General features: G+C 39.5%; 1 protein-coding gene across 13 annotated transcripts in view; it reads left to right on the forward strand.

Moving 5' to 3' along the window:
* The first annotated feature begins 6,601 nt into the window (after positions 1 to 6,601).
* The window catches only part of AOPEP (aminopeptidase O (putative)), a 333,405-nt gene continuing 312,293 nt past the window's right edge, over positions 6,602 to 27,713 (forward strand). For 3 of the 13 annotated variants that reach the window (XM_082697215.1, XM_082697214.1, XM_082697216.1), the window contains exon 1: positions 6,602 to 6,707. The gene's annotated coding sequence lies outside the window, so the exon portion shown is untranslated. The remainder of the gene's footprint in view (positions 6,708 to 27,713) is intronic. The other 10 variants (XM_082697218.1, XM_082697221.1, XM_082697220.1 and 7 more) reach the window with 6 other exon arrangements.

A 27,713-nucleotide genomic window follows, 5' to 3' on the forward strand; every position in this document is an offset into this window, starting at 1 on the left:
ATGGTGACATTAAATGGGCCAGAGACAAGCAGACAGGCTTTAGGCTAATTTCCTTATTCTTAAGGAAATTCTTTTAAGAGCTGAGGGGCTTATGTAACTATGTTTGGTACTTATGGGAACTTAGAAAAGTGGAAATTTGAAATTAATAATTAAAAAAAAAGGCCATCATAAAATCATTTAGTGACATTCTCTCATTATACAAATGAGAAAAATGTGAGCTCAGAGAAATTGAGTGAGTTGCTAAGGGCCATGTAAATAGTGACAGAATCAGGAACAATTATGGGCTTTCTTGGAGTGGATGGGGGTTTAGCAGACCACTCATACCCAGAAATCCTGGGGCCTCTTGTTAATAAGGCAAGGCACAACTTTATTTTCTAGGGAACACAAAGACTCATTTCCTTGCTGTGAACTCATTACAATTCAGCCTAAAACAATGGTAATGGCATACCCCAAACGGCACTGGTTAGAGGTAGGCAAAGGATCGTTTAAATCTACTGTACAGTAGGGTAAATCGTGGAGAAGGGATTATCAGCACATTTGAAAGAATAAGAGAGTAGCAGTGACAAAAACAAGAACAGGAGTAAGAACAGAAGCCTCAGCAGTGAGTAATATTTAAATATGGGAAAGAAGGCTTGGTACAGAAAAGAGTGAAGAGAGAAATCTACATTGCCCCAAATGCTGGGATTCTTTTTTTCCTCTTTTAAAAAATTGCACACACCAAAAATTAATTAGCAGCAGCAATAACCACAAGCCTTACTAATGGGAAAAATCAGAAGCAATATTGTTTACTAAGAAGTCCAGAGATAGCTATCAGGGTCAGCATCTCAAAAATGTCAGTAATGACTCAGGATCCCACGCTCTTTCTCCCCCTCCTTTCTCAGCATGTTGATTTTTCATCCTTATGCTTACCATCCATGGTCAAGATGGCTGCCGAACTCCAAGTATCTTTTCCCTCATGCCAGCTAGCTCTTCTTTTATGACTTTTTAAAAATTCCCTTTCTAGATTGTATTTATTCATGAGAGAGAGACAGAGAGCGAGAGAGAGCGAGCATATGCAGGGGGAGGGGCAGAACGAGAGTTGCCATGCGTCCTGCAAATATAGGATATTCTATTATCTAAAATTTGATAGTTTGGGGAGCCTGGGTGGCTCAGTTGGTTAATCATCTGACTCTTGGTTTCAGCTCAGGTCATGATCTCAGGGTTGTGAGATGAAGCCCCTCATCAGGCTCTGTGTTCAGCAGGAAGTCTGCTTGAGATTCTCTGCCTCCCCACTTCCCTGTGGTCCCCTCTCTGACTCATGCCTGCACGCGCTCTCTCTCTCTTTCTCATAAAATAAATAAAATCTTTAAAAAAATAAAACTTGGGGCATGCCTGGGTGGCTTAGTGGGTTAAAGCCTCTGCCTTTGGCTCAGGTCATGATCCCAGGGTCCTGTGATCGAGCCCTGTGTTGGGCTCTCTGCTCAGCGAGGAGCCTGCTTTCTCCTTTCTCTGCCTGCCTCTCTGCCTACTTGTGATCTCTTTCTGTCAAATAAATAAAATCTTTTAAAAAATAAATAAATAAAAATAAATAAAATGTGAGGATTCTATTAGTATGAAGAAAAGAGACTGGATATTGGGGGTAACCAGTAGTCTCTGTCTTCCCCTCCTCTATCATACATAGTTAACCTCAGTCAACTCAGAAAGGCTCTTGAAAATGTTCCAATATGCTAAATCTCAGTGGGGATATGAGCAGATTTCATGGGCTGACAGCAAAAAGGGGAAAAACAGTCATTAATTAAAGCATATCTCATGTATGCACTCCAGTTACCCCAGAACTTAGGAAATACCTCTGCTTGTGGCATGAATAAATAAATACTCACAAGTAAGAGTTTTAGAAGTGAAAGACAAGCTAAAGATTTTCAGGAGTTACTGAGTAAATATAAGATGTTGACTCTGTCATTTTGATTCTGTGGTGTGATGATTTTGTGTATATGAACATAAACATTTAAATCAAAATTATACCTACATCAACCATTTTCATTAAAAAACAGTTTTTCTAGAATTTTTTTTTAAGAGAAAGAGCACATGCCTCATGTGGGGGTGGGGAAGAGCAGAGGGAGAGAGAGAGACAATCTCCAGCAGACTCCACACTTAGCATAGAGCCCAACAGGGGGCTTGATCCCACCACCCTGAGATCATGACCTGAGCTGAAAACAAGAGTCAGATGCTCAACCAACTAAGCCACCCAGGTGCCCCTTAGAAAACTATTTTTTAAATGTATGATGGCAGCATTAGAAATAAAATTCCCAAACACTCTTGGACCCAATCAAAACACTTTCCTTCTGTGAAAAATTTCTTTAAGAAATTATCTTTGATACACCTTTGACATTTATCCTTAAGAAGTAACATACAAGTTAAGGTAAACCAAAAGCAGGGGTCAGGTAGACTTTACCTTCAATTTGCTGGCCTGGATATTTCTGATTTACAAGCTGAGGGATTCTTTTCCACTGATAGACAAATAGTATATTTAAAAATGTCTAAAGGCTGAAGCTACAGGTGTATAATTAGAGACAGGGAGTTTAAAAAAAAACAGCAGTGGAGTGCCTGGATGGCTCAGGCAGTTAAGCATCTGACTTCACACATCAAGATCAAGGTGTCCTAGGATTGAGCCTCACATTTGGCTCCACACTTGGTGGGGAGTCTCCTTGTCCCTCTCCCTCTCCCTCTGCCTTTCCTCCTGCTTGTGCTCTCTCTTACTCTCTCTCAAAGAAATAAATAAAATCTTAAAATAAAAAAAAGCAATGAGCTTTAAATTCTTTAAATTTAAATTTTCATTTTTAATCTGTATTTCTATAAAGAGTGAAAGTGTCGATATTTGCAAAATTGTATTTGAAAGAAAACATGTATGATATTGCTGTTTTGTGAACAAGGAATAGAAAATGACTTAAATTTTTCTGTTTTTGTGATACAAGAAACTGATGTAAAAGTATCAGGAATTTTTAATATTTCAGATTTAAACCAAAGCATCTCCCCTGTAGGAAAGATGGCACTCAAATAATTATAGTTTTAACTGTTGTGCAAAAAGTCTTCACAGAACATACACCATATTTGACATAAGCCAGAGCAAATCCTAGAAATCTATTCCTTTAAAAAAAAACATGTTTTTCATTATTATCCAAATAACTGAGAAACAAGTGGCAAGAGAAAAAGACAATGGAAGGGGATCTTTATCCTTAAGAGAAACAAACATAACAATATAAAGTGTCAGCTAAAGTATGAACGTGATCAGTAATGCATGAATAACTCAGAAAAACAAGATAGCTCTTACCAAGTGTTGTTGTCTTTGCTTGAGTGGCTGGTTAATTGCCATATGTAGAGTTTCAAGTGCGTACTTTTCCAGTTTTCCAAGTTCTTTTTACCCATTTATCATCAAAATGAGAAAATTCTTGCATGTAAACTAACTTTCAATAACTGTTAATATCAGAAATCACCATACTCTTAACTTCAAATCCAGGCTTTTCTAAAATTCTACTTGAAATCTTTAAAATATATATTAAATTCTTTAAAAAAAAAAAAAAAAAGCATGGGGCACCTGCCTTCATCTCAGGTCATGATCCCCGAGTCCTGGGATCCAGCCCCACATCAGGCTGTCTGCTCAGCCGGGAAGCCCGCTTCTCCCTCTCCATCTCCCTGCCACTCCTCCTGCTTGTGTTCTCTCTCTCTCTGTCAAATCAACAAATAAAATCTTAAAGAAAAAAAGAAAATGAAATAATAAGAAAAGCAAATTTCATTATGCCAATGAAATGTCATGTTTGATTTTATATTATAGTTAAATGGTTACTTGCTTTTCCATTTTACTAAAATTATTTTCACTGGAATCAGTTCCAGTTTTTCCACATAAAAACTTCACACTGAAGCTATAATTCAGTGTTACTTTTTTCTTCATGAAAAATTAAAGCCATTAGAGCTTCTGATATTATGAGCTTTCTTTTGTGGTTAATTAACCAAGACCAATTTTTTTTGTGTGTGTGCACAAACCTTGTAAGTTTTATTTTGTCAAGCAAATTTGGTTTTCCCATCAGCTTTTAATAAATAACAAGTTCACCATGTCTGTTTTTCTCAAATTTTCCAGTTTTCAATGTTACCGACCAGTAGTTCTTTCTCATTTTTTATTCTATAGCAAAACTGTGCCTAGTTTGAGCCATTGCTAATTTCATTTTGTATTGATTATTTTTTATCAAGTCCAGTTTTTTCTGTGAATCTAGTCACAGTATCCTTGGTATTAAAACAGCCATGCAAGAACCCCCCCACCCCCAAATTCGAGAGAGTAACTATGGTATGTTTGGTGGCTTTAGAAAACATAATTTTACAAATGGAACAGATCTTAGAAATCAACTAGCTCAATTCTCTCATTTTACAAGTGAAAAAGCTGAGCTGCAGAAAGGTTATGTGGCTTTCCTAGAGAGAGATACAAATGCTTCATCAAAGGCAGTGGTTAGTTAAGAATGGAGGTGATTAAAAAAAAAAAAAGAATGAAGGTGATAAAAAAAATGGAGATAATGGGCAAATGTGATAAATATTGAGGAGATCAAGGTCAGGACGTGTTTGGTTGGACTGTGAGATAAGGGAGAGAGATGAGCCAGGGATCATTCTGGATTTCAGGCTTGGGTGCCTGGGTGGATGTTGATACTGTTAACTGAAACAGAGAATAAATGAGTGGGTTAGGTTTGAGGGTGGGGGCAGATGATGAGTTCAGTTTTATTTATTTAAATTCAATTTAATTAACATATACTGTATTATTACTTTCAGAGGTGAAAATTCAGGGGTTAATCAGTTGCATACAACAGCCAGTGCTCATTACATCATGTGCCCTCTTTCGTGTCTGTCACCCAGTTACCCCATCTCCCCACCTATCTCCCCTCTGGCAACCCTCAGTTTGTTCCTATAGTTAAGAGTCTCTGATGAGTACAGTTTTAAATGTCAAACCTGAGATGCCAGCTGGACATCAGGTGAAGTTTGAGTATTTCAATAGGAAATTTTGAAAAGGTTTGGGTGGAGAGGCAGAATTGGGAGTTATCAAGTTACTGGTGGTAGTCACATGAAAGTGGATGAAGTCACTGTGCAGGGAAAATACCCTCCACGGAGGCAAGCTTGGGGCGTGCAGATGTGTTTTGTTTGGTCTAAAATAAAAGTTTGACAAAGTTCAAATTAGTGACCGACATTTAAAATTTAAGAAATTTTATGTAAATATTGATTTATCTTTGAAAATGAGGTTCTGACAGCACCAAGCCAGCACTCTTGGTTGGCAAAAATCTTCCAGAGCTGAGTAGGGACCATGAACTCCAGTTCTCCATAGTCTCTAATCATGAGCTTCACTCTTTTGTGTTCAGTGCCTGAGGGTCTAGGCTTTTGGGGTTCCAGCTTGATGTAGCATAACAAGATCAAGGAAGAAAGAGTTAAGGAAAAGGGAAAGAAAGAGGATCCCCTCGAAAACTGAGAGGTAAGAAAAGAACCAAGAGGGCTTGGTAACAAAGAGGCAAAGGGATTGGGGTGGAAGGAAGAAGAAGCAAATCTTGCAAAACATTAGAAATTGTTTCAGCTGCATTATCTGGTTTTTTTCTAGGCCCCAAATTGAGGAGTAATTTTGACATCTTTCCTTTCCTTTATTGCCTTACATAATCCATCTCCAAGTCTGTCATCTCTAGCTCCAAATTATTCTTTAAATTCATTTCTCTCCATCATTTCTTACAGCATCAGTGCAAAAGCAACTTGCTCTCTTTGCATCCTTTGTCTCCCAATAGTCCATTGTATACACGACATCTAGGGCGGTTTTACAAAAACAGATCCTGTCACTTGCATGTCTAACTCTTCACTGGCTACCCATTACAGTCCAGATGAAACCCATGCCGTTTATGATGACGCAGAAAAGCTCTACAAGATCAGGGCTCTACTTGCCTTGTTGATCTCATCTTCTGTTCTTTCCCTAGGCTCCTTTCTCACTTTCTCTTATACCCTTCCCATAGCTTTCGAACATGTCGATCCTTCTCTTTGTTGTTCTTCCTTCAGCTCTGTCAAGAGCTGACTTCTCAGTTCAACAAGCCTCTTCAATAGTTACTTCCTTAACATCTCAAACTAATGGGGCAGCCTCCTTCCTTTAGTTTCTGAGCAACTTTTCTCCTTCCACACACTTCTGATCTCTGGGAACGCATGTAGATTTGTTGAGTTATTCACCGTTTACTTTCTTAACTAGAAAGTAATCTCCAGAAGATAACTGTTTTGTTCACTGCTGTACACCGCCCCCCTCCTTCCGTTAACACTGCTTGCCGGGCACACAATAGGACTTTAATAAATTGTGGAATGCATATGCACACTACAGTCATATATACCACGTACAGGGTAAAATAAGGAATAAAAAGTGCACTACTGTTAATTCAGTAATTTTTTTTTTTCTTAAATGCCTATAAGATTTTGCAGTTAGAAATAACCCGGTAAAAAGGTAATCCTACAAAGCAAACCCAAACCGCGCCCGTCAGACCACGCTCGCCTGCCGCAGCTCCGCGTTTGCGCAGACTTCTCCCGGGCGACTCCGCCCAGCTCTTCCGGAGGGGGCGGGCCGGACCGACGGCGGTCCAGGCGCGCTTGGATGACGTCACTAGGCGCGGCCCGGGTAGCCCTTGGTAACCCGGAGTCTGCGGAAGTGGAGACCGGTGGGCAGGCGGCTAAGACAGGTAACCCGTACGCTCCCTGTTGGGTCCATGTCTTCGTCTTCTCTGGCGTCTTGATGGCGGCCAGCACAGCAGTTTCCCATTGAAGGCGACCGGGAACCCTCTTCAGTCCTCATCTTCCTTCGGTGGGGTCCCCTTTCCCTCTCAGTCCTCCCAGACTGCTGAGGCTGACCCCATCCTGGGGACTTCGGCTGAGCGGCCACTTCTTTCCGCCTCAGCACTCCCGGTGCCGATGGACACTGACTTTCCTTTCCCCGTAGCACAGACCATTCTTCAGCCTGCAGTTGCCTCTTTTTTGCTCTCTTGCCTCCAGGCCCACTTTGCCCACCCCTCTCCGGTTCTTGCCCCACAAGACTTGTTTAAGGAGATACAGTTTACGATTCTCTTCAATTCCAGTTGGAGTGAAACCCAACGCCTTCCCTGCCCCCGCAGCTGTCTACTTCCCCGCTCCTAAGATCCTTACTGAGTACACCAAGCTTTGAGTTTTGGTGTCCCCAAAGAGCATTCGTACTGGCGGAGTTTTGCTTCTTAACGCATGTATTTGTTGAGTAAGGAAGTGGCGTAGTAATGTGAAAATCTATTGTAATAATAAATGATACACATGGGATCCAGTCAGCTGTTGAGATGGATGGAACTGCTACAGCATTTCATTAAAATGTTCCTTGTTCCTGGCTTTCAAGTAGTGGTAACAAGTGCCTTTGCAAAAAGTTAGCCATCAAAATAAATAAGCAACAGAACCCCACTAGGAATGTTTAGACAGAAAAAAAAAAAATTCATCTTGTTGATAAAGGAATGTAGGTATTACAAAACCAACCAGGGTAGCAGAACAGCAAAAAATTCATCTTGTTGATAAAGGGGTATGGGTTATTACAAAACCAACCAGGATCAATATGGGAGGAAAGGGAGGATTCTGAAATCTTTGGTCCATTGAAGGTTTGGTTTTGTATTTTTTTGTATTTTGTGTTCCATTTTTGAATAGAGCCTATCTTCATATAATTTTGAGAAGCCTGCTAATGACTTGCTAATTGGCAAGATTAGATTCTTCTAATATTAGGGGGACAAAGTAGAGTAAGATTAGGGAATAATAGTCACTCATTGTTAACCATCTTCTGTATCTTAGGGATTATGTTTGAAACTTTGCATATGTTTTCTTCTTAGCTCACACAACAGTCTTGTGAGTTAGGAATCTTTATCCTCAATTTACAGAGAAGAAAACTGAGGCTCAGGTATGTGAAGATAACTTGCCAAAAACTCATAGTTACTGAATGGTGGAGGCTTTAAGTTCAGGTCTGCATATGACTTCAGTGCCTATACCTTTTCTTTCTTTTTTTAAAAATAACTGTACTATAAATGATCAAATTCTAGGCTTTTCACAATAGTCACACATAATTCTCTGAGTTTATTCTCTCATCAGTCTAAGTGATGAGTTTATTCACTGATCACTCTAAATGATTTGTAATATCTTCAGTTTACTAAAGTTCTTACATACCTGGAATTAGAACACCCAGAAAGCTTAATTTATGATCCTCCCCACCCACACACACACTATCCTAATCTTTAAGATTGAGATAAGAGGCAAGCATGATTGCTCAGTACAACCCTTTTTAGACCCCTCAGGGAATGGGTAATTCTGTATTGTTGAAAGTTTTACCCTTTTAGAAATGAAAATCATACCGATCGTTTTGGATGGAAAAATTTTAAATGCCCTAAACAATTCCTTGCCTTCTTAAATACTAAGTATACTGACATATTTTAACCTTTTCTTATATCTCAAAGCAGTCATTCTAAATATTACTTACTGTCCTGTGTTGTGATACAGTGATTTTCTCAGAGCTTTTATTGTATTTGACTGCCCAGATTGCTTTGCTTCGTTCCTCTTTATGGCTGAATAACATTCCATTGCATATATATAGCATATGCTATACTTCCAACGCATATTGAATTATGCTTCTGTATACTCACTTCATATGGTATGAACTTAAAACTTGGTGATTTGATTTGTGAACTTCTAGAGGATGGGGATGGAAATATCAGTTGAAATAATGTTATTGAACAGTGAACAAAATACCTGGTAACAGTGTTAAACTGGAGCTTGAGCCTGTATTACAGTGTGATTGTTCTTCTCACCTAATACTTAGTCTCCATATAGTAAGGAAAATAATAATCATGATAACATCACCTGGTATTTCAATAGTGTTTACACTGTGCCAGACATTATTCCAAGCACTTTACCTGTGAAGTAGGTACTATCACCGTTCTCTTTTACAAATGAAAAAACTAGGCACAGAGAACTTAAATTAATTGAATTGTTAAATTTACAAGGCTGGTGGGTGGTGAAATTCGGATCTGACCCCAGGCTGGGTGGCTTCAAGAGTTGATTTATCCAATGTTTGATGTTGACACTTGGCTCAGTATCAATTTTGCAATGTAAATTGTTTTGCCTGCCACATTCTTCCTCTACCCTCTCTTTTTTATACTGTTTTAAAAATAAAACATTGCTTCCGAGCTTAGTTGGCAGTGGAAGAACATCTGAACTCAAATTGTCAAAAGGGTGACAGGTGCTTCTCATTTGGTTGGGGCGATAACATTTGAATGGCATTCAAACTGCATTTTCACAGCTTAGTTCATATTTCTTTCTCTTTCTCTGAGAGCCTGTCTTTGAAAAAGCAGAGCCTGAAATATTTTAAGATCTCATATTGCATATCGTGTTGGTGTTTGACTTTAGATATTGTACAATTCCCACATCCTTTTTCTGTGGGTAAAAAGAGCTTTTTGTTTATAATCCTGTTTCTGACTGTCAGAATAGTTTATGGCACATTTATTTTGTTGCTAACTCATTACTCTGTATTGTTTGATTCCTGAAGAAATTATCTTGAGATAGCATTTTTAGATACATAATCAATTTCACTCTCATTTTTTTCTTGGCTTTTTCCTTTGCTTACATTTTATTTCTTTGACACTTGCAATTGAAGGTTTAGTTTCTGAAACTGATGGGAATTGGGATATGCTTGATAGTTTTGGCAGCAAAGGAGAGACATCTCAGCCTATTTCTTTTGCACTCATGATATTTTGTGTGTTTAGCAAGCATGGTGCATATTTGGAGGTGTGAACTGTCTGAGTAATGTCTGGCAGAAATTGAACTATAGAATGAATGTTGAGGATACAAAGGGGCCTTAGGTATTTCTCTCATACCCTTCACTCAGCAGTCGGGAATCTGAAGCCTGTGATGATTAAATGATTTGCTTATATTCAAACAATCCATTTTTAAAAAAAGAAATCCAGCATTCTGTGTTATTTTGAATCATACCTCATTGTGTTTGTGTAGCATCCTATTTGTAAGAGGAGACTCCCTTTTTTTACTCTTAGGTACTTAATATTCTATATGTTTTAGGTGAGAGGAAATGCCCGGAATTGGCTAGGTCACCAAGAGAATGAACCAATATGATGGATCCAAGTGATACATAGGTTAAGTCAGTAGGGCTTTGCAATTGTTCCTTAGTGGGTGAGAGTAAGAAATCTGAGGTATCTGGGTACCGGAGAAGATGGTGGTGTTGTTCATTAGGAAAACTTAGAAGAGGTTGGGATTGGTGTATGCGTTCAAAGTGACCAGAGGATGGATTTCATTGACATGTTAGAAAAATTGAAGCTAGAGCTGGGGGGCACATCAGCATCTAGGAAGGGGGAGAAGGAAGCACCAAATCAGTAGGAGGAGATGGAGTGGTATCACAAATATCAAAAGCAGAGAGAATTTTAAGGAGGGTATGGTCATGTATGTTCATACTCTGAAATTTAGGACTGGAAGAATCTGCTGAAGTTGATACATAGGGAGTCATTTGCTTCCACTGTGGAGTTTTCGTGGCATGGGAGGGGTGTGCAGTGGCCTGGGAGGGAGATGGAATGACAGGGATAGGGAAGGAAGACAATTCTTGCAAGGAATTTGGCTGTGTGGGGAGAGAGAAGAGTTAGAGAAAGATGTGGAAGTAAGGAAGGGTTTTTGTTCAGTTGTGTTTTTTCCCTGTAAGAAGAAATTGGAATAATCACTTATTACTGAGGTGAAAAGGGCTGAGAAAGAGGAAGAAGTTGAGAGAAGGAATTTAGGGGATGGGTGAAGCAGGGTCCCAGATGTCAGTGGAAGATGATAGAGCACAGGCCACGATCAGGGAGTGCTGGGACAGGAAGGATACCCACTGCACCTTCCTGGGAGGGCTGGCTCAAGGAAGGGTGGGGAGAGATATGGTAAGTTTAAGAATGGGGAGGGAATATGTGCAAGTTCTTGTCTGATGGTGGCAAGATTTCTTAAGCAGGTAAATTTGCTGATATTGAGTGTTGATTTGGTGAGGTGAGGATTGAAGGGAGGGGTAGAAGTTCAGAATAGTCACTGAGGGGAAAGAACAGGAGTTAAGAGGGCAACTAGAGAGAGACACGAAAGGTTGCCTGCCTGGTAATGCGGGGGGTCCTGTTGAGGTTGGAATCTGTGAATATGTAGTGTCTGCCTTTTTCATGGTCATGTGATATTTATTTAACTTTTTTTTTTTTTTTTTTTAAGCTTTAATGAGCTCAGTACACTGAGTTTAGAAGTAGAAAACTTGTGTGGTTCCATTTGTTGAAAGTTAGGTTTTATAGAACAGGTGTCAGAAGGATGAAAGAGCAAGAGAATTGAGGTTAAAATGTTCTGAGTGATTGAAGAAATGAATCACGTTATCCAAAGAAGGCCGCAGAGAGATTCTCAACTTAAGAAACATTATAATTCTCCCTCATAGGGGCTGCTCTGTGCATGGTAGATGTTTACCGTCCTTGGCCTCTACCTACCAGATGCCAGTAGGCAACCCCTCCCTTGGAGACCATCAAAAATGTCTCCAGACATTGCGAAATGTCCTCTGAGGGGCAAAATCATCCCCCAACTGGAACTTCTGCCCTAGGGCCAGAGGGAGCAGATGCATTGAAGATAATGGAAAAGTCGAGGGACTGGAGTTCCAATGTAGTAAGAGTTGGTGAGTAAGCAAGAGAAAGAGTAGGAAGAACAGGAGGGCATACTCTGATATTAGATTATGGAAATGAAGTATTTCAGTGATGGAGCTGTTCCAAGTAATGAAAATGTCAAGAACGGGCCATTAGTTTGCTGAGTGGAGTGAAGGCAAAGGTTGTTGGCACTGAGTAGGTAATTTTGGGAGAGGGAAAATAGCCAGCAGATAGTGATGGAGCAAGCTGGGGAAGCAGCTGACGAACAGCCTGAGTTTCTGAAGTGAGAACAGAACTAAGATTTTCTGAATGCTTGTTTCCTTACTCTATCCATTCAGTGTTTCTCAGCTCTTTTTCTAACGTTATCAATTCCCAGATCTTGTACCTCCCTTCTGTAATGTTTTAAAGGTGTGGAATTTATCCAGTTTAGTTTTTCTAGTACTTTTTTTTTTTAGGTGAGAAGTTCTTTTTTGTTTCTTTTTCTATATTCTCTTGATCTGATTTTGTGGTCCTTTACCTCTAAATATAATACTTTCCAAAAGGCCCTGGTTATGTGCTGTGTGACCTATTTTCAGGGTATTTCTTTTGTATTTGGGGATCTCATTATGAAGTCTGCATTTTGGCAGAAGTGTCAACATATCCTTAAGTCTTCAACCTCTTAGAGCTATTCTTTTCCCTTGCTTTCCCCGAGCCCCATTGTCTTCTCTTTTGTTCCTTATTGTTTCGTATTTGTTTTTAAACTGTAATTATATGTATGTACAGTGTTGATTGAGAAGTAATTACAGTGGACTCGGTAAGCCAGACCATAAATACTTGTAGAATACGCCTTTGACTGCTTTCTCCTGTGTTCAATAAATCCGTACTTCAGTGGAACGTTTTTTGTTTTTTGTTTTTTACTTTACTTAATGAGCTTACCTTGTGTTATTCACCCAGAAAGACTGGGCACTAACTCCTACCTCTTTTATAAAGCATTGAAAAAAAAATCTTAATCTACAGATACAAGCTAATGTAGGTTTTTTTATTATATCACAAGTGCTGTCATTGCAAAATAGGAAGTAAGTAGGTGGCATTAAAAGCCTTGACATTTTTACTTGATTCTTATGTGAATTATTTTTTGTGGATGCTGATCTATTTGATCAATATGTTATACTATATTTGGTAAGGAATAATAAGTAGCTTTATTAAGGAATATGTTGTGATGGCTAAATCCTCCAATGCTGATTAACAAATGATATTTTATTACTTTATTTCTATACTTAAATATGAGGATTTCCAAGAAAAAGATTAATTGGTTACCTCAGTAAAAAGTGATGACCATTTTTTCATAAGGATTTGATCTGTCTTGGTGTATATGATCTAGCACCTCAAAGGAGAAATGAATTGTTCTCACCAAACCGCAAAGGCGGACTTTCATCCTACCAAAGGCATGCCAAAAGACAACATATTGTCACAGAAGCTATGCTTTAAAAAGCAATCGCATCCATCCCATCCATTGTTCTCTAGTGGCAAATGACACTAAACGATTTTTGTGCTCAGTCTGCAACCACACTCAGTATGTGGACAGATACAGGATTCTTTAGGGGTCACATTGGAGCACAGGTGTGCCCAAGGACTTTGGCTGTTGTTCGTGACAAATCATTCTGATTGTGAACATGGCTAAAGGCTTTTTTAATAAAGAGAGTGTTTTAGGTTTTGGAAATACAATGATTATGTTGTGTTTCGTCATGTTCTTACAATAATTTAAGGAAGTCATGTTTTTCACACTTCTTGGTAAATCGTTAATGTTATGCAGTATTTGCAACATTTAACCGGCTTATGGCTAACACTTTAAAAACACATTTCCCTGTTGGTGTTGTTCTGTATCATTTGCCAGGTTTATTCTGTTTCCTTAAGTGTATATAGGAAAGTCTCAAAGAAAAATAAACTGTTTAACCTTACTTTTTAATCTTCTAATTAATTTTAACATGGGTCCCAATTACCTATGTTCAGTTGTGTATTCAAGTTGAAAAGGTAATGGAGACTGTGAAGATCTTCTAAAGATACTGAAGCTATATCAAATGCATTTTTTATCTTGCTCCCAAATACTATTCAATTTCTGGGAATTACTTTAAATCTCTTTTCTTGGAAGGAATAACTGCATACATGTTCAGTTCACCACTTAGAACCTGATGCTAGAGTATATTTTAAATCTAATGGGATGGATTTGAAAGCTATTTATAGGGAGTGGGGCACCCATTTGTAGTGTGTAAATTCCAGACCTATCTCTCAATGGAGAAATCTGTTATATATTTATTCCCATGGAGGACCAGAATGTAAATTATGAGATCTGAAGTTGTCAGTATTTCTATTGAATCTAATGTTACCTTTAGACACAGTACTCCTCATGAGAGTTGTCGGTAGCTATAGCCCTGTGACAGTCACCAAATAAATCACTAAATGGAGGGAGCCTGTCTTGATTTCTGGCTAAAGGAAATGCAGTTTCCTAAGACAGGAACAGAGGGACCTCTTGCCCTTCCTACAGCTTTCCTGCTATAGGAAGTATGGTTTCCTATAGAGGATAGAAAGGTTATCCATGCAGGGTAGGATTGGGGGCTCTAGGTTCACACAGAGGTCAGGAATTAGGAGAGGGATGGGAAAGGTTCATCTCTGCAGTTGCCAAGAAAGGACAAGTTTTTCACCCATACTGCAAGTTTTGAATGATGGGAATTTCTTGAAGAAACTGAGCTGAGCCCTACACAAGAAGCCCTGTAGAAAATGGTTAGAGAGTTTGCCAGATGGAGGCTTTTTTTTTTTTTTTTCCTTCTTCCAGCCTCATTGAACTTCACAGTGAATCCTAAATAATGCTGGTTGTGAGGAGACCAGAGTTAGCTTAAACCACTGGTTCTTGAAGTCTAGTTGCTACCAGCAGTGTTAGTATCACCTGGAACTTGTTAGAAATGCAAATTCTTGGAGGCCACTAGTTGGTATTTTAAGAGGATCTTCAGATGATTCATTTCAAGTTTGAAAACCACTGTTTCAGGCAACTCAAAGTGGTTCAGAACCACTTTGCCTAATTGTGGTGTCAAAGTCACAGTGTTGAGAAAGAATGAGTGAAAACTATATTGCATACTGGAGCATCCTTTAATCTTTATTAGGGATGAAGTTCTTTTTACAGAGTATGCTTTTCAAGTTGTGTTTTCTAGTTGAAGGGCAGAAGAGATGTGGGTATCTACACTAAAGATCTAACAAGCTTGTTCGTGGAGTATATTTCCTGTTCATGGATGCAGTTCACGCTGGAATCTAAATTCTTCCAGACCACAGTAGAAGACAACTTTTCATTTTGCTTCCTTTTTCATTTTAAATATTTATCCCTTGATTTCCTTTTTGTACTTTGTGTAGACAGTGACCTGTGAGAATCCTATTTTCATGGCTTTTTGATAGCAAGAGTTCAAGTAGCTAAATGGATCAGAAACATTAAAGTAGAATTGCCTAGACATCTTATTTAAAATGTGGATTATTGGCCCCTGTCCTTTGAGAATTTGATTTAAAACATCTGACACAGGGGCGCCTGGGTGGCTCAGTGGATTAAGCCGCTGCCTTCGGCTCAGGTCATGATCTCGGTGTCCTGGGATCGAGCCTCGCATCGGGCTCTTTGCTCAGCGGGAGCCTGCTTCTCTCTCTCTCTCTGCCTGACTCTCTGCCTACTTGTGATTTCTCTCTCTGTCAAATAAATAAATAAAATCTTTAAAAAAAAAAAAAAAACATCTGACACAGTGTCCAAGAATCTGTACTTTTTTATTAGACTTTTTTTTTTTTTTTTTGAGAGGAGAAGGAGTGGAGGGAGAGAGGGAGAGAGAGAGAATCTTAAGCAGGCTCCATACCCAGCGAGGAGCCTAACATAGGGCTTGATCCAGTGACCCTGAGGTCATGACTAGAACTGAAATCAAGAGTTTGATGCTTACCTGACTGAACCACCCAGGTGCTCCCAAGAATCTGTATTTTTAACAAGCACCACTCTCATTAGCCTGCCCCTCACCGGTTCATTCTCAGGCACATGATCTTCAGACCACATTTTAAGAAACACTTTTTGGATAAAACACAGTTTTATCCTTGGGGAGTTCTGAAATACCGATGTTTTCCCAAGTGTCTGAAGATACTCACAGATAGGAATCTTTTAATTGCTAGTACTGAAGCTATCTGCATGTTTAATACCCACTGGGAAAGTGTACAGAGATGCTTGGGGTAAAATTCTAGAACTCATGAGTATTCTTCTTCTTCCACATAAGAAGTTTGTCTAGTCTCTCCTATTTATTTCTATGTTTATTCATTTGTTTATTTACAAATGCCCCTGAAAGACCAGTTTGACTGTGTAACGTTATAACACAAAACCAGTCAGATTTACAAATTTGTTGTTCTGTAATTCATGTTTCCTGAATAATCCTAATGAAGCCTACGTTTACATTTATGGGGCTGCATATTAAAACTTCACACAGAAAAGGAATGAATTAACTTGAGAAAATATTGGAAAAGTATATCTTTTCATTCTCCAAGCCATGTGCTAGAAGCCCATAAGGCATCAAGAGTGTTAAGAAAATACTATGTCAGTGAGCCTACAGGCTAATACCCTAAGTTCACTCTGAGAGGATGGCAGAGATTTGTCTAAAATGATTTAAGATTTTTTTTCTGCGTAGAATGATATAAAAAATTATTTTATCTGGCATCCAAGAAAATGATTCAAGACCAGGAATTGGGGCAAGAAGCATTTCTCTCTCTCTCCCTTTCCCTTTCCCCCCAGGTTGTCTTTGGAGAGAGCCTCTCCTTACTGTCTTTCTCTATGCCCCACTATCCAGGATTCAGCTAGGGCTTCTTGGAATGGATAAGAATGAAGGCAGTGGCATGTAATTGTTTCACCTATTTAGGATGGATAACTACAAAAAGAGGTAGTCCCCTTTGCAATGAGAAAAGGAAGTTAAAAAAAGTGATTAAATATTTCAGTGTCTACAGTGTGGTTTTGTGGAGAGGTGTGGGGGAGTTGTATCATGACATTCTACATCAGGAATGGGGGTAAGCTGCTCTTAAGAAGCTGTTTCAAAGCATCCATAGTACTAAAATTTTAAAATGAAATCTAACCCGTATTTCTTTTTAGATGGGAGGAACAGGTGTGGTAGAGCCCAGAACCTCTCTACCGCAGAGTACTACTTTAGAAGTGGGCCCTTTTGCTGGCTTTCAGTACTGGTGTTGGCAGGAAGGAAGCAGGGTCAATCAAAAACCTTCCCCACCTGTCCATTAGGTAGTTGGCTGTCAGCCAAGTTCAGCTCTGTTTGACAAGCAGAGCATGGCAGTAGCACCTGAACTGTACCAATTCATGCCCAAGAACTTGTAGAGAAGACCTAGCATCCTTGTTCTTTCAGCTGCTTCCCTTATGGAGACCTATTGCCTGTCATTTTCTCTACCCTCCATTCCAGTATTACTCTCAAATACCTTTTCTTGGCTGAATGCCAGCCTTGTGGTTCCCACTGCTAATGGACTTTTATAGAGTAGGATAGTCCTAAATTTTTACTGTAAAGTGGCTTTCTGAACATTCTGATTTCCTTCCTTATCATTTTTTAAAGTGTAGCTATAGATATGTTAACAGGCTCAGCTGTTTTTTTTAAACCAGTGTTTTCTGGATTTGTATGCAAGATAACTTAAAATGGTACATGGGTAAGCATCTTTGAATTTTAATAGTTATGTATCTCTTTTAATATATGTGGGGAAATGCAAATTAGCCATTCAAACTCATTTTTTCATGGATTTTATAAAAGGTGAGGCAATGGTCAAGTGGATTCAAGAAAAAGTATTTAATAAATAGTAAGATGATGGTATGAGGATGGCAAAAATACGGTGGTACATATATGACTGAAGTTTGCGAGCTAACTCGGGGCTTACACTTTTTGAAATAGTCTTTAAAATAATATACAAGAGGGTGCCTGGGTGGCTTAGTTGTTAAACATCTGCCTTCGGCTTAGGTCATGATCCCAGGGTCCTGGGATCGAGTCCCACATCGGACTCCCCCCTAGGCGGAAGCCTGTTTCTCCCTCTTGCACTCCCCATGCTTGTGTTCCTGCTTTCATTGTCTCTCTCTCTCTCTGTCAAATAAGTAAATAAATAAATAAAATAATACACAAGAGGTGGGTGGGAGAATGGGGTAATTGGGTGAGGGGGTTAAGGAGGGCACATGATGTGATGAGCATTGGGTGTTATATGAGACTGATAAATTATTGAACACTATATCTGAAACTAATGGTGTACTGTATGTGGGCTAATTGAATTTAAATAAAAATTAAAAAGAAAAAAATAATATACAAAGTAAATTCTAAGGTTGAAATGCCTTGCCACATTGGAAGATGTGTACTTGGCATAGCATAATTCTTTAACTAAAAATTCCTATTCATATCGAGTGCATCTCTTTTAAATAGCCCTTTTAAAACACTTAGCTTGGGTACCTGCGACTGCCTTTGGCTCAGGTCATGATCCCGGAGTCCTAGTATCACACATTGGGCTCCCTGCTCACCGGGGAGTCTGCTTCTCCCTCTGACCCTCTCCTCTCTCGTGTTCTCTCTCACTTTCTCTCTCAAAAACAAAACAAAAAAACTAAGTTAAAATAATCCTTGCTAATATGTTTTTTTTTCTTGCTAATATGTTTTTACTGAATCTTTTGTTGTAAATTATGTGAGATTTTCTTTTCTTTTTTTTTTTTTTACTGTTTCAATTTATATGTGAGATTTTCTATCCTCTGTAGGACATGGGTAAGAAAACCACTGTAAAGCTTTGTTTAAATGGTTTGGTGTTCTTTATTTTTATTTATTTATTTATTTTTGCCCCTTTTGAAAGTAATAGCTTTGGGGCATGGGGCTGGCTCAGTCAGTAGAGCATGCGACTTTTCATCTCCGGGTTGTGAGTTCACGCCCCATGTTAGGTGCAGAGCCTACTTAATAAATAGCTTTATTGAGATAAAAATTTATGTACCATAAAACTCACTCTTTAAAACTGTATAATTCAGTGGTTTTTAGTATATTCAGAGTTGAGCAGCCATCTCCTGTGTCTAATTTTTGGGTATGATCACTCCAAGACGAGCCATGGGCAGTCACTCCCCATTCTACCCTTTCCTCAGCCCCTGGCAACCACCTTTGTCCCTGTGGGTTTGTCTACTGTGGACATTTTATATAAATGGAATGGTATACTATGTGGCCTTTTGTATCTTCCTTTGAATTATCATGATGTCTGCAAGGTTCATCCACTTTACAGCATAGAGCATGCTTCATTCCTTTTCATGACTATAATATTCCATTGTATGAATAGATCACATTTTATTTGTCCATTCAGCATTTGATGGTCATTTGGGTGGTTTTGCGTTTTTTTTTTCTTTCTTTTTCTTTCATTTTTTCTTTTGTTTTTTTCTTAAACAATACTTGAAAATACCTGGGGTCTTTGAAGCCATTACTGGATGACTTTCTGGGTGTGTTATAGAGGAGACTCATGCAGTGAGTGGGAACTGGATTTTGAATACTTTGTTATCATGGATTCAAGGAGCCTATTTTTTTGCTGATAAAATATGTTTTCCTGTGAGCTGGAGCAGTGACTATTTTTCCATAGAACATTTATTAATAAAGAAATTATTTTCATAATACCTCTTTAAGGACTGAATTTTCAAAATAGCTTCTGTTTAAAAATGGTGTTTTTCAACAATTTTAGAAGAGGAAATCTTACTGAAAAAGCTGATGTTTTTGTCTATATTTTCTTTTCCGATTTCTTTATTTTTACCCAACTGAACTCTGTAACCCAGCTCTATTAATCTAGATCCTGTTTCCGGTATATGAATATTTATAGACAATAATAAATTATATTCTCTTAAATAGTGTTTGAAAAGTTTTGTTAACTTTTATCCCAGCATAAAAATTCCTGGGTGGTCTGATTAAACCCTCATCTTTAAATATTAACTATCAAGTCACTTCTTTTTATTTTTAAAGGTTGTATTGACTGAATTATATCCACAAAAGTGTACAGTACTTACTTTTCTTGGGCCTGTGGTGTGCAAAGCACTTCATAGAGTAATAACCCTACCTTTTGCATCTGCTGAAGTCATACCTGATTTCAACATTGTATCAAATTCTGCAGTGAGGACAGTTGGTGAATTTGAGTGTGAACTGAGATAATGAAGGTTCTAGAAACTTTGTTGTGTGAGAATCAGGTGAAAGAACTGAGGTTGGGAGAGAAGACTCTGGCAAGTGTGTCATTATGGCTCTCCCAGACACTCAGAGCTTGTCTTGTTCTGGAGAGTTTGGGTGAAAGAAGCATCTGTCATCAGGGCTGGTACTCCTGCCAGCTGAGGAGGCCTAAAACAGGAGTTTGTCTTCTAATTTTCCGTCCTCATGCACCTTTCCACCATCTAACAGTTCTGGGAATGTCTTGTCCAGTGTCTGAGGGTAAGAATGATTTCTGGAGAGTATCTTGCCTACTCAAGGATATGTGGCATGTTATATTATTACGTGAATATACGACCTTATCTTAAACACATAGAATAAAAAATGTAGTGTTGTTTAGTATAATGTGGTTTTATTAGGTCAGGATTTTTTTTTTCTTAAGATTTTATTTATTTATTTGACAGAGAGAGACCACAAGCAGGCAGAGAGGCAGGCAGAGAGAGAGAGGGAAGCAGGCTCCCCGCTGAGCAGAGAGCCCAATGCAGGTCTCGATTCCAGCACCCTGGGATGATGACCTGAGCCGAAGGCAGAGGCTTTAACCCACTGAGCCACCCAGGCACCCCTAGGTCAGGATTTAAATTTACCTTCCATTTGGTGTATGTGGAAGGTTTTGTCACTCCTTAAAATGCAGGGACCTGTAAAATAGTAGCAGCAGAATATGGTGTTGTTTAAGAGTGGTGGGGAAGACTGGTGATGTTGGGTGTCCATGTTCGTGTGGGGATGCAGGGGTAGTTCTTGAGCTTTTTCAGTGTTGCTGGTCTCATTCAACTTATGATTTTGAATATAATGCACTTTGCTGTGCTTTAAATGAGCATTTTTTATCTAGGCTTGGCCTGTACCTGAAGCAGTAGACTGTAGTGCTGACTCTAGGGTCTGGAGGCAGAGCCCATGAATCTAATCAATATATCAAATATCATAATATATAATTATTATAATATATTATAATATATAATATATTATTAGATAATAATATACCTAATATAATCTAATGATAACATCAAATAATTATATCAAATATCAGATAATCAGATTCTGCCATCTAATAACTATGAACTTGGAGAAGCATCTTAATCTCTCTAGGCTTTAATTTATTCATCTGTAAAATGGAGATGATAGACCTACCTCACTGGGTAGTGAGGAGTAAATGAAATGTACTGAATGTGCCTTGCTTGTCTCATAACAAGCACCCAATAGATGTCAGATGCTATTGCTAATTATTGCTCATGGTTGCTAATTATTGCTCCTAGTGTATAAAGGTCCAGTACTTTCTCGAAGATTTCTCAGTAGTCCAGAGGAGTTCTGAATTGACTGAATCTCCAAAGGGGAAAGACTCTGGTCTCCCTGTTCTCTCTAAGGCATTTTAGGTTCATGATGCTTGCTTGGGACCAGCACATTTTAGGGAGGTTTGGGGTGAATGGCATTTTCCTGGCTGGCCATAGTCTGGATCTCTTCCACACTTTGTTCCCGGAACCTCTGAAACGTGGAATGTTTGTGGAATGGGTGTTTCTCTGGCATTTTTTCAGAAGTTCATGGCTAAATGCGCAGATATTCCACAGAAGCACTGGAAAAATTGAGCACTTTGAAAAATTGTACCACCTTATGCTATAGGAGAAAAACAGTATATTTGTCTCAGTGGAGATACAGTAAAGGACATGAAAAAAGAGTTTAAGTTAATAGGATGACAGAGTGTATTATATCTAAGTATTCATGAGTGTCGTAAAACTATATTCAATTTTCTATGGTTGAGGCATCCATTCAACTAGTGTTTTTTAAACATTTATTCATACTGCTTACCTTTATTCTCTCCTTGTCCAGGAGAGAGAGTATTACAAAACACCTTGGTTTTTGTTCCTGACACTGCTTCTCAAATCTAGATAGGATCTTCATGCTCTTTTCCTGGTGACATTTCCAGGGCTCATCCTGGTTTTCTCTCCTCTCCACTCAGTCCTTTCCTGGGATGTTATTTTTCCCAAAACTGGCTGCAAATTGGCTACACTTGCTTTAGCTTTTACCTTTCCTTGTTGTCCCCGTGGTTATCTTCAGACCCTTTTGGGATTCAGGATTTTACTGTGAATCCTTATGGAAAAAAGTAGAAAAAGGTTAATAAATGCAGGGTCATTTAAAGATTTGGAGTTTTTACAATGACAGTTACCAATTCTGTGCTAAGACAGTAACTGCTAAAATTGTAATGGAAAGACAATGAACAACTGGGGCTTCTGTCTTCCTTGTGCTGAACACGAAGCTCACCATATTCTGTCTCTGATTCACCTTTTATCTCCCCCCCCATCCCCCCTAAAAGTCCTCTACAACACTAGTAGAGAATGATGAAATCAAGAAAGAGCCATCATGATCTTCATGACACCAAGTAGGTAGTTTGCATTTCCAAGGACCTCCTGCAAGGGTGATAGTCTGTTTTAATATGTACCCAGGATTTGCTTTAATCAGGTGACAGACATAGAGACAAACTGCCTTTGAAAGAAGAGTTTAGGGGCGCCTGGGTGGCTCAGTGGGTTAAGCCTCTGCCTTCGGCTCAGGTCATGATCCTAGGGTACTGGGATCAAGCCCCACATGGGACTCTCTGCTCAGCAGGGAGCCTGCTTCCCTTCCTTTCCCTCTGCCTGCTTGTGATCTCTGTCTGTCAAATAAATAAATAAAATCTTTGAAAAAAAAAAAAAAGAAAGGTTTATTATTTATAGTTCCCAAGAGAAGGGGGCACACCAGCAAGGAAGCACCAGGGTTGGTCAGGAGGCAGAAGGAGCAAGGGGAAAGCATGAGCATGAGTCTTTATTGTGGTTTCTGGGGGATGACAAGGCAGGGCGAAGTATGCAGACTAGGACTGGCTAGTTTGAGTGATTTTGGAGGGCTCTGGGCTATAACAGTGGTCCCTAGTCCTTGGTATCTTGCCCTGGGAGGGATTAGGGTGGGGGAATATTGGTTTGGTGTTTGAGAATTAGAGGAGGTGGTTGAGGGTGTGAGCTCCGGATTGGCTGGTTTATACATTAGCTGACCCTGGTAGGGCTTGTCTGGGATCAGCAAGGCCCCAAGATGTCAAAGCATCATCAAATACAGAAAGTAAACATGGTGAACAGACATTCTATCCAATGGAGCTGTATTTATCACAAAAGGGTTCTTTCAGCAGCATTTTCTTATTGAATGATATAAAGAACAGCAAGCTGGCTGCCTGCACTCTAGGAGTTTATAGTCTAGCTTAGTAGATAAAACTTGCACGTATAAAATAGTGACTACTCACGCAGGGCACAAGACTATGTGCCAGAAAGATCTACAGAGTGCAGTGGAAGTTCAGTGGAAGGAGAGACAGAGTATCCTAGAAGCCATAGACGGCAGTGGTTAAGAGGACAGATTGCTGAGCTCATCTGGCTTCATCATTTGTTTGCTATGTGGTTTTGAACAAGTTATTTAATCCCTGTGTTTTAGTTTCCTCATCTGTAAAATGAGTTTAATAGTAATAGTCTTCATCTCATAGAGTTAGCTGAGGAGTAAATGAGTTAATACACAAGAAGTCCTTAGAACAAAGCCTAGCACTTAGTATTCAGTGTTCACTGTTAGAACTGTGGAGAAAAGTTCGGTGCAGTGGATAGAATTAACTTTTACTTAAAGAGAAGAGAGAGGGGCAATGTTCCTTTTCTGGAACCTGGGCCGGTGGGTGGCTGGAAGTGAGCCTGAAAAAGTCAGGAAATGGGAGGTTATTCTGGTAGGATGAGACTGAAAAAATAGTTGGTAAGAGTTTTGAATGCTAAGGAGTTTACATTTTCCTTTAAACAATAGACATTCATTTGAAATGCCTTTTTTTTTTTTTTAAATAACAGAGACAGGACATTAAATTTGTGCTTCCAGGAATCAGTCTTGGTAAGCATGGTTTTGGAGAGAGGAGAGGCTTGGTACAGAGTGTTTCAGTCAGGGTAGGTTAAGTTAGCATAGTAACAAACAACTCTAAAACCTTTGTGGCTTTAAAAAAGTAAAGGCATGTTTCCTGCTTATTGATGCATGTCTGTCGCAGCTCACCTGGGGGCTCTACTTAAAATCATTCAGAGGCGCCCAGGCTGATAGAATAGCTACCTAGCCACCATTTCATATTTGTTTGCTTTAGAGAGGAGCGAGCACTCAGGAAAGACATGTACTAGCAGTTAAATATTAGGCAATCACAGGCTTCTGAAATTGCCATCCTCCCATGTTTGAGGGTTAGAGACCCAGGAAGAACTGGAAATATCTGTAAATAGCATGAATGACTGCTCACCACAAGGGAGACTCGTTTCGAAGGCAGTATCATCTGGATCCAGGTTGTTGCAGGCAACGTGGAGAAGAGCTGGATAAAAGAAAGAATTTGAAGGAATACAATTTAAAGGTTCACAATTGGGTAGAGTTATAAAGGTGGGAAGAGTCAAGATGAGACAGAACATTTAGACCCAGTGGAAAGTGATGCTGCCATGACAGAAATCAGGAAGCCAGTGTGTGTTAGGGCGTGATAGGGGGTCAATTGAATGCTCTGCAGGCCACCAGAGCTGTGCTCCCTGAGGACGAGTCGGCCGTCCAGTGTCACCACACACTGTGGTTGGTCCACAAGGAGATAAGGACAAAAATAGAGAGTCATCATTCATAAACTACCATAGTAATTATTTTTTTCTCTCATGATGGTTTATTCTTTTTGTGCTTATGTTAAATCTGATGATAAAATTATCAAGCTTGTATTTTGTAATTTTTTTTCCTTTTCTTCTTTTATGGTTTGTTTTGGTTATGTTTTACAAAAGTGTTGACCTGTAACAGGGTCAAAAATAACCAGCCCTTCACCACAGAGAGTTTGAGACACATTGCTTTGGAAGCGACAGGGACAGATGGAGGTCAGGAGGTAAGTCCTTTCCATAAGGAGATTAGTTGAGTACGGGACATGTGAGCACAAGACAGACTCCAAAATGAGAAGATGCTCAGGACTGGGCTTTGGGGGAACGTCCATTGTTTGGGGGCAGATAGCTAAGAGGTTGTATAGACTGTACAGTCTCCCAGGAATCATCACAGGTGATGGGAGATTAGTAGTGACAGATGCCACAGAGAGTCAAGGAAAAGAACTGAGGTCAAGCTAGATTTGGCAAGAAGGAAGTCACTGTGGATGTTTAAAAATAAACTTCTAGTGAAGTGGTATGGTCACATACCAGATTTCAACTGTTGTAAGAAATGTGTGATCATAAAATAGAAGAGGGTATGAACTGTTGGCTGGAAAAGTTTGATAGCAAAACAAAGGCAAAAGCTGGAATGGTAGCTGTTGGGCCAAGGACAGGAAAGCACATTTTGCTGTTATTGGATTTTTGGTTTTTTTGTTTTTGCTGTAGGAGAACCTGAGTAGCTTTAAAGGCTCCTGTCAGTTGGGAAGAGGGGACATAGATATGGGAAGGAAGGAGGAGGTGGCAGTGGTCCATGGCAGGAGGAGTGGAGAACAGACGCATGGAGGGAACCTGGGGGGTGCGAATGGGCACTGCCTGAAGAGGAATGGTGCCGTGACCCTGGTAACTGCTGGGAGGTAGCAGACGCTGATTAGTAGGGGAGATGGATGAGAATTTGGAAATCTCAGTGGATTTAAAACAGGAAAATGAATGATGGGGTATTACTGGGGTGGAGCACTGATGTGGTCCGAGTTCATTTGGCAGGGACTTGGAAGCCCTAGTAAGACCATTGGTGAAATGACGCCCAGCCTGGGAGATTGAGCTTCTTACTCTAATCAACACTCAGTAAATACCAGTACTGCAGAGTAATGGGGGGAGAATAGGGAGGTCATATCATCCCCAATCGTGGTTATAAGAAGAATAAAACTATGGTAATAAATGGACTTAAGATAAAATTTAATTAAACATCTTACATTTAGAAACAATTGTTATTTAAAGTATGAAAAGAATACAAGTAAGATGTTTTAGTTATTCTAAACTTAGTAAAATTTGAAATGTCTCTCAAAACTCCTGTCAAAATCATCTGTTAACTAATTTCTCATTTTCATTGAGTACGGTCTTCTAAGTATTAGAATGGGAGAAGAGCTGGGTAGAGAGGCAGTGTCTCTTGTTTGTGCCCGTTTGTCCCTTCCCTGGATTATTCTCCCTCCACAGTCCTGACCCCAGCCCCCGTTACCCCTTCACCTTTGCTCTTGTCTGTGATGGGCCTCTGGTTTTCCACATGTCATTGATACAAGTCAGCATGTTTTGGTTACTCTGTAGGTTTGCCATGCAGTAGAGGCCATAAGATAATAGTTAAGAACACTCTTCAGTAGAGCTACTTGAATTCAAATCTTAGTAACCTTGAAGGGCACCTGGGTGGCTCAGTTGGTTAAGCATCTGCCTTTGGCTCAGGTCATGATCTTGGGGTCCCGGGATCAAGCCTTGCATTGGGCTCTCTGCTCAGCTACCTTTCCCTTTCTTCCTTTCTTTCTGCCTCTTCCCCTGCTTGTGCAAATACTTTCTCTCTCTCAAATAAATAACATCTTAAAAAAAAATCTTGGTAATCTTGTATACTTAGCATCTCTGAATATCATTTTCTTATCTGTTAAAGGAGATAGTAAGAATAAAAAACATTGCCAGGGATTAGGAGAGTTTCAGATACATAATTAAGCCCTCAATAAGTATCAATTATTTCTTCTTCTAGATAAAGTATCTAACAGATGTTTTCACTAGCTTTTAGTTTTTCATAAAACTGATAAATCAAGTTATTTGCTTCTGGATAATGGAGAGTTGTTAGTTAGTAGGTCTTGTGCCTTAAACAAGATGGCAAAGAGGGGAGAATAAAGGGAATCCATAAGGACAAATCTTCTGGAGAGGTGTACCCACAGCGGGCTGTGTTACAGTGGTTGAGTTCTTTCTTGTGCTCTATTGACATATTAAATGGTTTTGATACAGATACATTGTTTTCTAGCTTATGAAACCTTTTTTTAAAAAATATTTTATTTATATATTTGACAGAGACACAACGAGAGAGGGGACACAATTTGGGGAGGGGGCATGGGGCGTGTGGGAGAGAGAGAAGCAGGCTCCCTGCTGAGCAGACACTGAGGCCGGGCTCTGTCCCACGATGACCTGAGCTGAAGGCATATGCTTAAGGACTGAGCCACCCAGGCGCCCCTAGTTTATGAACCTTTAATTATTGAGAGTGCCAGGAAGCAAAACAGTGTTGATGAAGACACATTTAAGGAGGAATCAGACCTGTAGTTCACCAAGTAAATAACCTTTCCAGTGCCTTCACTGGTCAGCTGCCATGGGGGCAAGAATGACTTCTTGAGAAAGGGGTAGAAAAGTGAAATTTCCTGTTTTCTATAACTGTAATGCATTCTCCCAGGAATCCTTTTGCGATCACTCTGCTATAATTTAGTTTAAGTGGCACTCTTTAGAAAACTGAAACAAGCTCTACTTTGCAAGCAAGTAGCAATCAAAGGGATAAATTCTTTTCTCTTTGAAAATAGAGTGAAATCACTTCCAATCTGATCTTTGCAACCCAATGCCTGCTGATAATGGGAGCATAAACACATTAGGCACCAAAGAAGAATGGCATCTGGATGCTGAGATGGGATCAGAAGAGCCAGAATAAACACAAGCTGCCATCAGGGAGGCTGAATTCCATCATATCACATCACGTTCAAGCATAATTCAGGCTAGTCATATACTGATGTGAGTAAAATCAGTTTTTGTTTGCAGTTTTCACATTTTAGACCTGTCCCCCCCTTCACTCCTGCCCTTGACTGGTTATAATATATAAATCAAGCCACAGCTGATAGTGATTTGCTTTCTTTATCCGGGAAAGGCCTTTTACTCTGGGGTTCTGACTTGGCTTCATTGCCCTG

The sequence above is a fragment of the Mustela nivalis genome, assembly GCF_964662115.1.
Source record: "Mustela nivalis genome assembly, chromosome: 13".
Lineage (NCBI taxonomy): Eukaryota > Metazoa > Chordata > Mammalia > Carnivora > Mustelidae > Mustela > Mustela nivalis.